General features: G+C 35.2%; 1 protein-coding gene across 3 annotated transcripts in view; it reads left to right on the forward strand.

Moving 5' to 3' along the window:
* The window catches only part of SEPTIN7 (septin 7), a 104,058-nt gene that overhangs the window by 24,532 nt on the left and 67,398 nt on the right, over positions 1–12,128 (forward strand). The window lies entirely within an intron of this gene.

The raw sequence follows: 12,128 nt of genomic DNA on the forward strand, positions 1-12,128 counted from the left end.
ATTCAATTATTTATTAATATTAGGACACATGAATATTAATTTTATCATTGCTTTTTGCTCCAATTGTCCTGAATTTGACCATTGGGAGCTCTTTCCCATTAGCTCCTATTCATCTTTCAACATGCCTCATAATTTTTTTTGGAGCACTTATTTTCTGATTCGTCTTTTATTTTTCTTCCTTAAGCCCTGGAATTGACCATTTTCCAAGGAGTTCAGGTTCCTTTTATTTCAGAATAGTATTTAGAAGCCAGGGTCTCTGCACTAAAAGTGCTCATTACTCCTGGGGTGTTTTTGTTTCTAGGTGTTTTGAACATAGATCTAGGAAGTTATATTTTTGTGTACATTCACACATCTGTATTTCTATACATATCTATGCATATGTATAGATAATATAGTATATATGTTAACATAAATATATATGTTTATGTATATTAAAAACCATGGATTCATACTAATACACCAATTCTAATCTACTAACACAAGATTCAGTCTAGCCTTTCTCTTTTATTTGTAACTCCTTTCTGCAACAGTGGAAAACCTGACTCTCATCTACAATTTATTTACTTATTTGTTCAGTTCTGGTATACACATAAGTGTAGTTTCAGAATTGCTGTTATAAATATATTTACTTACTAGAGTGTAGTATTGGATACACTTCTTTTTGTCTTTAGTCTTATACTATTCAGTCAGCATACTGTTTTCCAGAGTTATGTTCTTTTCTTACCCACCTTGTTCATTGGTGTTATGTTACTCATTTGAAATACAGTTAGTTTTGTTACTGTTTTTAGTCCATTTTGAGCTCTTGTCACATCCTGGCTGATTTTGGTTATTTTTTTCATTGGAATATGTGAAACATTATTGTGGTGTTCATAGTCAATTCTGTAAAACAGTATATCCGGAAGTATCCCTTCCACCTCTCATCTCTTTTACCCTATTCTCATTTTCGTTTTCTGCCATTTAACCACCCATCCATATGGGTAACCAATCTTAATAATTTCTTGCTTAGTTTTTAGTTTATTCCTATCTTTTTACACAAATGAGAAGATACATGTAGGAAAGGAGCTATAAAAATTATATATGAAAGGTAGTGTATTATAGACACTACATACTTGATTCTATAACAGATTTATTGAGATACAATTCACATGCCATAAAATTCAGTTCTGTCATTTTTAGTATATTCACAGAGTTGTGCAACCATCATCATCACTATCTAATTTGAGGCCATTTTCATCAGGCCAAAAAGAAACCCTGTACTTATTAACAATTACTCCAATTCTCTCCTATTCCCAGGTCTAGGCAGCCACTAATCTACTTTCCATCTCTATAGAGTTTCCTATTCTGGGCATTTCATATAAATGAAATCATTCAGTATTTTTTTGCAACTAGCTTCTTTCACTTAGCATGATGTTTTCAAGGTTCATCTATATTGTATTGATAGCATGCATCAGTACTTTGTACCTTTTTATTACCGAATGATATTCTGTTGCATAGATAATACCACATAATTTTGTTTATCCATTCATCAGTTGATGGACATGTGGGTTATTTCTATTTTTTGGCTGTTGTGAGTAATGCTGCCAAGAACATTTAAGTACCAGTTTTTATGTGGACTTATGTTTTCAATTCTCTTGGATCTATACCTTGGGATGGAATTGCTGGATCATAGGGTAACTATGTTTAACTTTCTGGGGAACTACCAAACTGTTTGCCAAAGCAGCTGTAGCATTTTACATTCCCACCAGCAATGTGTGAAGGTTTCAATTTCTCCACATCCATGTCCACATTTGTTATTGTCTGTCCCTTTAAACTATAGTAGTAGTAGGAGTGAGGTGGTATCATTGTGGTTCTAATTTGCATTTCCCTAATGGCTAATGATGTTAAACATCTTTTCATGTGCCTATTGTCAATTTGTATATCTTCTTTGAGGGAATGTCAGTTAAAGTGCTGTGCCCAATATTTAATTAGGTTATTTATCTATTTATTGCCCTGGTGATTACAATTAACAACTGATAACATTGTAATTTGGGTTATTACCAACTTAGTTTAATAGAATACAGTAATTTTGCTCCTGTGTACTTTCATTTTCTCTTCCCTCCTTTGTGCTCTTCTTTCTACTTTATAAACCCAAGAACACAATTTAATAATTATTGCTTCATGAAGTGTTCCTTTAAATCAGGTAGAAGAGAGTTGCAAATAAAAATTATATTTGTACTGTCTTTTATAGTAGTGTTTCTTGTAGGACATATCTGGTTGTGAGGAATTCTCTGTTTTTGCTTATCAGAGAATGTCTTAAGTTCACCTTCATTTTTGAAAGATACCTTTGGTAGATACTGAATTCTTGGTTGACAGTCTTTTTGTTTTAACATCTTGAATGTGTCATCCATCTACTTTCTGGCCTCTGTGGTTTCTGATGACATGTTAGTCATTATTCATTTTAAGAGTCCCCTGTATATGGTCATTTAAAGTGTCTCTTGCTGCTTTCCTGATTTTTTGTCTCTGTTTTTTGGCAGTTTGATTTTGATGTGTCTAGGTGTGGATCTCTTTGCTTTTTTCCTGTTTGGAGTTGCTGAGCTTTTAATGTGTAAACATATTTTTCTTCAGATTTGGGATATTGTCTGCCGTTGTTTCTTCAAACATACTTTTTGCCTCTTACTCCCTTTCTCCCCGTCTCTTTCCCTCTCTCCCTCCCTTCTCCTTTCCACTACTTCAGGGACTCCCGTTATGTGTAGGTTGGTATGCTTGATTTTGTTCCACAGTCTCTGGCGCTGTTCAGGTTTTTTTCACTCTTTTTTTGTTTCTGTTCCTTAGACTGGTAAATGTTATTTGACCTATCTTCAAGTTTGCTAATTCTTCTGCTAGCTCACATCTGTTTTTGATCCTCTCTCTCTAGTGAAGTTTCATTTCAATTATTCTACTTTTCAACTTGAGAATTTTTATTTGGTTCTTTTTAATAATTTCCATCTCTTTATTAATTTTCTCTATTTGGTGAATGTAGTTCTTATACTTTTAGTTTTTTAGACATGATTTCCTTTAGTTATTTGAACATATTTTAAATAGAAGATTTAAACTCTCTGTCTAATATCTGAGTTTTCTCAGGGTTAGTTTCTATTGATTGCTTCTTTCCCGCCTGAATATGGGTTATGCTTTCTTGGGGTTTTTTTGCGTGTCTGATAATTTTTTGTTGAAAACTGGACATTTTAAACGATACAGCGTGACACCAGTGGTCAGATTCTCCCTCTCCCCTTTCTCCTCCACCCCTCAGGGTTTATTTATTATTGCTGTTTGTTGTTTGTTTGTTTAGTGACTTTTGGGGAACTAATTCTGTAAAGTCTATTTTCTTTGTCATGTGTTGTCACTGAAGTCTCTGGTTATCCTAGTGGTTATTTGTGGGGTCTTGCAAGGAATCATCAAACAGGTCACATAATGTTCTTTGGGAATGGGGCTCTGAAGGAGCCTATTCTGCCTATTCCAGTTGCTGACAGGTTGCTAATTTTTGCCATGATTGCCTGCTGTGGGTTTGCAAGGCTACTGTAGAGCTGATAAGGGAAATAAGAATAGGCGAGTTAAAATGCAGCAAATGCTGCAGTTTTTACTGAGATTCAGCCCTTTTTCTTGAATAAGCGCTCTTTGGATTGCTGCAAGCCTTTTGTTAATTTCCAGAGTTGGAAGAAATTTTCTCTTGATTTTAAGGAAGGAGAGAATTTTCCGAAGTCTTCTGCTAATTTCGTTAACATCACTAGTCTATATCCTTTTGTTTTCCAGTGTATACATAAGAAAATGTTTAAAGGTAAATATTACTGTGCCAACTGTCTAATAATAGTTTTTCCATTCAGTATGTTGTTATCTGTCATTTCTGTTGTTCTAAAACTTTAATTTTAATGGCTGCATGGTGTTTTAACACATGAGAGTACCATAATGTATTATTTGTTTCACTTGTTTTTGAAACTTTGGTTTTTATGATTTTTCATTATCGTTAATAGTGTTTTGTTGAATGTTCTTTTATCTAAATCTTATATATTTGTAAGATTATAAATTCATGAAAGTGGGATTTGTTGAGTGTGAGAGCATGAAAACTTAAGTTTTTGATGCACATGGCCAAATTGATCTTCAGGGAAGTGGTTTCAGTTTATATTCTACCAGTCATGTACAAAAGTGCCTATTTTCCCACATCCTCACTTACTACTGCGTACTACTATTCATTTAGTTTTGTGCTCTCTAGTAGATCTTTTGGTAATGTATTATGTCCTCTATCTATGAAATTTCTATTTCTATATCTAGTAGGGTAGCCGCTAACCACATGTGGCTGTTGAGCACTTGAAATGTGGCTAGTCCTAAATAAGTCATGCTATATTTCAAAGATTATTACAAAGGAAAAGAAAATAGAGTAATGAATAATGTAAAATGAGTCATAATAACTTTTTATATTGATTGCATATTGAAATGATAATATTGTATTGGGTGAAATAAAATGATATTAAAGTTAATTTCACCTTTTTACTCTTACTTCCATAATGTGTCTACTAGAATATTTATAATTACATATGTCATTCACCTTACATTTCTATCAGATAGTCCTTGTCTAGACTCTAGACCATTCTTCCTTTAAAAAAAGCCCTGCTTCTTTAAAGCTTATGCTATTTAACAAAAGTATTTTCTCACCCTTCTTAAATTTGTTGGTTACCACATCCCTGTTTTCTCCTTATTTGTCAAAGATGTCACCAAACACTCAGTTTTTCTTTCTACCCCAAGCTATCTTACCATTCTGGGGCGTTTTTAGTGCCCATGTGTAAAACTTGTTCAATAATTTAGCTGCACAGTATCTGGATTATGGTTGAGCCATCATTTTAATGGCTCCATGTGGTCATCATCTGGAACTTCTGTTCCACCTCTGAAATCTTAATTGTATGGCTCATTCTATTCACAATTTCATATTCTTAGCTATCTCATTTCCTTACTTCATACCTTGGATCCTTGACTCTCTCCATTTTGTTCACTAAATCACTTCAACCATACTTGTCAGCTCCCTTGATCCCTTGTAGTTTTGTGTACCCTTTCTGCAAAATAACAGCTTCAAATAACAACTTATTGGCTTACATTCAAGTTTCAGATTGCTGTTGGAGTAAAAGATCTCGTGGCTTCAGGGATACATTCACACAGATCTTCAGCCTAAACTAGTGGACAGAATTCCTTGGCTGCCTGTTGTGTATTCCTAGCCCTTCTTTTTGTTTTGGTGGTTGCTGATTCAAATCTTTCTCTCTTAAAATTCCCTGGTCCATCCCTCCTCTTTTAGGATTAGCAGGTGATTTTTTTTTCTGGAGTTCAGAGAAAATCCTGTCCATCATTCCAGAATGTTATCTGTATCCTGGTTTACCTTCCTTTCTTCAGCTGCTTGGGTAGGTAATCTTTTTTTTTTTTAATTAATTAATTTGGCTGCATTGGGTCTTTGTTGCTGTGTGTGAGCTATCTATAGTTGCAGTGAGCGGGGGCTACTCTTCATTGAGGTACACAGGCTTCTCATTGCAGTGGCTTCTCTTCTTGTGGAGCACAGGCTCTAGGTGCGTGGGCTTCAGTAGTTGCATCACACGGGCTCAGTAGTTGCAGTGTGTGGGCTTAGTTGCTCCGTGGCATGTGGGATCCTCTCAGACCAGAGATTGAACCTGTGTCCCCTGCGTTGGCAGGCAGATTCTTAACCACTGTGCCACCAGGGAAGTCCCTGTCTAGGTAATCTTTTCTTTTTTTTTTTAAACTTATTTTTTACTTTTTAAAGCATTTTTTAAAAACTTATTTATTGGAGTATAGTTGATTTACAGTGTTGTGTTAATTTCTGCTGTACAGCAGAGTGACTCAGTTATACACATACATATATTCTTTTTTATATTCTTTTCCATTGTGGTTTATCCCAGGATATTGAATATAGTTCAGAGAAAATCCTGTCCATCATTCCAGAATGTTATCTGTATCCTGGTTTACCTTCCTTTCTTCAGCTGCTTGGGTAGGTAATCTTTTTTTTTTTTAATTAATTAATTTGGCTGCATTGGGTCTTTGTTGCTGTGTGTGAGCTATCTATAGTTGCAGTGAGCGGGGGCTACTCTTCATTGAGGTACACAGGCTTCTCATTGCAGTGGCTTCTCTTCTTGTGGAGCACAGGCTCTAGGTGCGTGGGCTTCAGTAGTTGCATCACACGGGCTCAGTAGTTGCAGTGTGTGGGCTTAGTTGCTCCGTGGCATGTGGGATCCTCTCAGACCAGAGATTGAACCTGTGTCCCCTGCGTTGGCAGGCAGATTCTTAACCACTGTGCCACCAGGGAAGTCCCTGTCTAGGTAATCTTTTCTTTTTTTTTTTAAACTTATTTTTTACTTTTTAAAGCATTTTTTAAAAACTTATTTATTGGAGTATAGTTGATTTACAGTGTTGTGTTAATTTCTGCTGTACAGCAGAGTGACTCAGTTATACACATACATATATTCTTTTTTATATTCTTTTCCATTGTGGTTTATCCCAGGATATTGAATATGGTTCCCTGTGCTATACAGTAGGACCTTGTTGTTTATCCATTCTATATGTAATAATTTGCACCTACTAACACCAAACTCGCAGCATTTATTAACATTTAAACATGCAGCTATCATTTTTTTTTTAATTCCTAAAACTTGCATAACCCTTTATTGTCCTCTAGCTTCTGCCTTATTGCTCTTCTATTCACAGATAAGCATTCAGAAAGAATTGTTTACCCTCACTGTCTGCAGTTAGTTATTCACTGCTTATTTAATTCCAATCTGCCTTCATCTATCTTTCCCCTGTCTTTCCACTGCTCTGACAGTGGTCCCTGATAATGATATATAGATTCTTCTATGTCTCTGTATTGACCACTCCAGAGCATTTGGTACAGTTGACCGCTTCTTGAAGGAGGCCACTACAGTTGACCTCCTTGAACTGCTTCTAAGAGCTACTTTCCTCATTCTTCTCTCTCCCCTTTTCCTAGGTTTGTGTAGGTGATAGTGGTGGTGGTAGTGGGATGTTGCTGTTGGTTCTGACCTGCTTCCTACTTTGTATACTGTAATTGGATCCATACCCATGGCCTTCATACCGTTTAAATGTTGTTGACTTAAAATGTTAATATCTGCCTAACCTAGACATTTCTAGAACTTCTAACTTTTATATATGTAGCTGCCTACTAGATATTTGTCTCCCTAAAGCCAATTTAGCACCTTAAACTCAAATGAATTTTGCTTTTAATGATTGGAACAACCATTAATCCAGTTGCTCAACCTAAATTCATAAATTTGAGTCTTACCACTCCCCCCACAAGTTACAGAGACTTGTCAGTTCATGTAATATCTTACCCAGCACTGTCCATTAGAAGTTAATGCAAGCCACATATGTAATTTAAACTTTTCTAGTAGCTACATTTAAAAAGTAAAAAGGAACACGTGAGTTTAACTTTAGTATCAGATTTTATGTAGCCCAGTATAGCTAAAATTTTATTTCAACCTGTAATCAGTATAAAAATTGACATGCTTTATTCTTTTTTTCATAATCAGTCTTCGAAACCTGGTTTCTATTTTATACTTAGAGTATATATCAATTCAGACTAGCTAAATTTCAAGTGCTCAATAGCCACATGTAGCTAGTGGCTACTGTTACGGACAGTAGCATTCTAACTTAATTTCTCTTCATCCCCACTGCTTCTGTCTTCCCTGGGCTACTGCAACAGATCTTGGGATTGCTACCATTATCTCCTGCAGTTCATCCTCAATATTATTGTTAGTGGTAATTTTCTAAAATATGAATGTGACTTGGCATGTGAATTAATGTGATTGTGCAATTTTCTGCTTCAAATCCTTTAATGCTGTTCATAAGTTTTCAAGATGAAGCCTATTCTGAGTTATTTAGTGTGGCCAGCAAAGTCCTTTATAATCTGGCTTTTGCTTAACTTTCCTACCCTGTATCTTCTGGACCCTGATAATGAGTTGTATTGAGCTATTTGTAGTTACCATAAAGAACTGTGCTCTCTCCTCTTGCTTTTGGACCTTTACAGTTACCAGTTAGCCTGCTCATATTCTGTAGTACCTACCCACATTTCTCATCAGACTAAGGCTTGCTAGTCCTTCAGGATCTGAAGGATTTGGCCCCAGGATAGGAGAAAACACCCTTATTTTCGTTCTCATAGCCATCTTTCTGTGCTTGCCTCCATTATAGTATTTATCACTGTGTTAATATAATTGTCTTCTAACTTACCTGACCTCAGATTCTTAGTTTTATAAGCAGGGACCTTGTTTTTATTAGCTTTTACATCCCTAATTACTAATACACACATTGTAAGGGTCCAGTAACTGTGTTGATTGAATGAGTGTGGCCAGTAATTCTGTGAGTAGAGATTTAAACTCCAAGTTCAGAGCAAAGAAAAAAATGTATTTAAACTTTTAAGTTATCTCATTCTTACATGTGTTCATACAATTAAATATTAAAACCTTTTAAGTAGATTAACCAAGAATCCAGAATAAGATTAAGAAAGTAAAAGTTGGTTTCATTTGTACACAATTGTTCATCTCAGTAAAAAGGGAGGAGCTGGGGGCATGCAAAACTAAGATATGATCTTTAGAGAAAATTGGGGAGGGAACATCAAAGTTAACATTTAGGACAAGCTTATGTTATCTTGTAACATCTTAGTGTTCTTGTTATATTAAATCTAGAATCTAGGTATTTTTACACCAGTTATATTTAAAATACTTAAGGCATTTAAATAGTGAAGTTCTTTAATTTTCCCCTAGAATTATGTAAGAAATGGGAGGAATTTGACTGAGTGCTAGACAGTTTCATCTATGTGTATGATGTAAGGCTTTTGTTAGTAATAATGAGTAGACAAGTAAATTTATGTATCTTTTTTCTTTTGTAATGAGTAGTTTTTTGTATTTAGAATTACGTAAACTTTAGGAGAAAGAAAGTTAATTGTATTTGTCAGTATGTGAAACAGCATACAGTTTGTTTGTGTTTTAAAATCCAAAGTGGTACAGCTTTAACTTGAAATTATTTAGGAAAGATCAAATTTTACCTTTGAAATTTTAAGTTACTGATGTAAACCTTCCTTGGATCTTTGCAGTCTGTTCTTTTGTTTGTTTGTTTGTTTTAATTGTAGTTACTAAGGGGAGAAATAGAATCCTGGTCATATTTATGTAATTTGGGGCTGAATATCTCTTTTTGTAAAGATGGGGAGAGCTGAAGGTTTATAGTAGATCCTACCAAAAATAAGTTTTAATTTTCCTCAAATTCCGACTTTTGTCACTTCCAACCTGTCACAACTCAATTTCGTTATTGTTACTGAAAAGCATATTTAGCAGTTTTCAAAACAAGTTGTTACTTTTCTCCTTTGGAAAATATATATTAATTTATAAATATTAGTATTTATAGATACTAATATTCAAACCTTTAAAATGACAATGGATTTTCACATGCCAAGATTGTGATAACTTTATTCTTTGGAATAAGAACAAATGGCAAGAGAATATAAACAAATCTCAAGGGTTCCAATAATCTGTCAATTGAAACCTTTTTGAGGCATCTTGTTCTTTGAGTATAATTGATTTCTAGAAGAAAGTTCAAATAAGTTAAACACTGAAATTACTGGATATTGTATTTAAGTTGATTTTTCTACAGGTAGTGAAATAGCAAGCAGTGGAATTGTAGCTTGATTTTCTTTTTTTTGTTGTTGTTGTACGCGGGCCTCTCTCTGTTGTGGCCTCTCCCGTTGCGGAGCACAGGCTCCGGACGCGCAGGCTGAGCGGCCACAGCTCACAAGCCCAGCCGCTCCGCGGCATGTGGGATCCTCCCAGACCGGGACATGAATTTTGGCACATAGAGATTTGGCATATCTTTTAGATAGTAACCAAAAGATTTTGTAAACATATGCTTTTAGAAAAGATGATTTGATAACTGTTTCTTCTTATGTAACTGATGTTTGAAATCAAGTAATACTCTTAAGACCTCAAGATATTTTGGGTGAATATACTTTTATCTACATTCGCATGCTTATAAACGTCACAGTTATATCACTCAGGTCTATAAGTAATATTTCTTTATCCAGAGGTTGTATTTCACACTGGCACTGTGAACATCATATTTGTGCAGAAAAAGAATCAGTTTAGGTCTTCTGAATTATAGACTGTGGTTGATTTTAGAATTTGGGGTAAGGAAAGATTCTTATGATATGTGAAAAGTCTGTGTGTTTTAGTCAACCAGTGTTATATTATTGGTGTATTTCCTAAGTCTGTCTTTTGTGTTGAGACACAGTTTCTTCCTCAGAAGAAACTTTCCTGAAAGTATATTTTTGTCCTTTATCTTTTTTAATAACTCCTGTGTATCAGCACTCTGTTAGGAATGTAGAGATGAATATGACATGATTCTCTCCTGGGAAATAAGTTGTGTTGGGAAACTGGCAAGTAACATGTTTAATTTTAAAATAATTTAATTTAAAACATGAAATTATTTAAAATGTTATAGTAGTTATGTACAGAGAATTATCTACTCTCAACCTAGTCACTCTTCTTCCTCACTGTTACTGAGACTGCTTTTGTGCAAAACTACCAGTAATCTTCTTATTTCCAAATTTTATGTTCACATCTCTGGTATTTCATTTGACTTTTCAGTAGCATTTAACACAAGTGAGTGACCTTGAGCCAGTCCTAGTTTTCCTTTCTCCTCACTGACTGATCAATCTTTCTCATTCTTTCTCTGCCTAACATCTCAATGTTGGAGTGCTCCAGGACACTGTCTAGACCCCCTTTTATCTATAATCTCTCTTTGGGAATCTGATCCTCTCCCAATACTATCTATATGCTTATGTTTCCTAAATCTATATTTTCAGCACCAACCAACCCAGGAATTTCTGAACTTATATGTTTAACTGCCTACCGGCCATCTCTTCTTGAATATGTAACAGACACCTCCACTTAACATGTTAAAAGCTATTTTTGATTTTGGTGATTTTGGCCCTCACAGCCCACTCTTTTCCTCCCCTTTGTATCCTGTTTCCCTGGAGATATCACTAGCCATTGAGTTGTTCAAGCCAAGTACTTAGGAGTTATCTTTTGTCTCTTCATTTTTCTTTTGCCAGTTTTTTTTGTTTTTCTTTTGCCAGTCACATCTAACCCACCAGCAATGTCCTGACAATTCTTCTTTCAAAACATATTCTGAATCTTCATCTCTCTTTGCATGCATACCATCTAAATTCAGTATACCCTTTCTTTCTTGGACTATTGCAGTAGGCTCCTTACTAGTTTTCTTATTTCCATTTCTTCTCTTAGCAGTAAGAGCTATCTTTAAAACACAAATCAGGTCAGGTCACTTGCCTTTGTAAAACCCTCCAGTGGCTTCCCATCATGCCTAAAATAACATCCAGATTTCTTACTTTGGCTGGGTACAACATGATCTGGCCCCTGCCTGCCTCCCTGACCTCATTTTTTATCACTTATCCCCTGGTCCACTACTTCACCTCATTGTAGTTCATGTACCTTCTTTTTGTTCCTGAAAGTACCAAGTTCATCCCCACTTTAGGGCCCATTCCTTAGCCCTAGAATGCTCTTCTCCCTTTTCTTAATTCAGTCTCCTAGTTGTGCCTAAGACTGTTCTAGGAGTTGAGGATAAAGCAATAAATAAGACACAGGGGTAGATGGAGGTGTTTTTCTTACACCTTTTTGTATGGTGGGTTCCTTGAATATGTAACCTAAAATATTTTCTCTGAAACTTCTTCAGCTCTCCCAGATGGCTTCCTCTTTTTGATGCCACAACTTATGTAGTTCATTTAATCTGTACCTTGATGGAGTTTACATTTTAGTTGGAGGTAGGGTGGGTGGAGATCACAATAAACAAGATTTGTAAAATGTATGTTAAATGGTGGTAAGTGCTAAAGAGAAAAACATAAAGCAGCAAAGTGCTGAGATGAGTTGTAATTTTAGATAAGGGTGATCAGGGCAGTCCTCTCTTTGAAGGTGACATTTGAATAATCATCATCTGTTCTAGGTTGTGATATAACTCATAGATTTCTTCAATATAGAATAAAGACATACCCTTTTTAAAGACATTTTGTCCAAGGATAGTCTGTTTTCTTCTCTTTGCTATATTATTTGCCC

Source organism: Neophocaena asiaeorientalis, unplaced genomic scaffold, assembly GCF_003031525.2.
Source record: "Neophocaena asiaeorientalis asiaeorientalis breed wild unplaced genomic scaffold, Neophocaena_asiaeorientalis_V1.1 scaffold164, whole genome shotgun sequence".
Classification (NCBI taxonomy): Eukaryota; Metazoa; Chordata; class Mammalia; order Artiodactyla; family Phocoenidae; genus Neophocaena; species Neophocaena asiaeorientalis.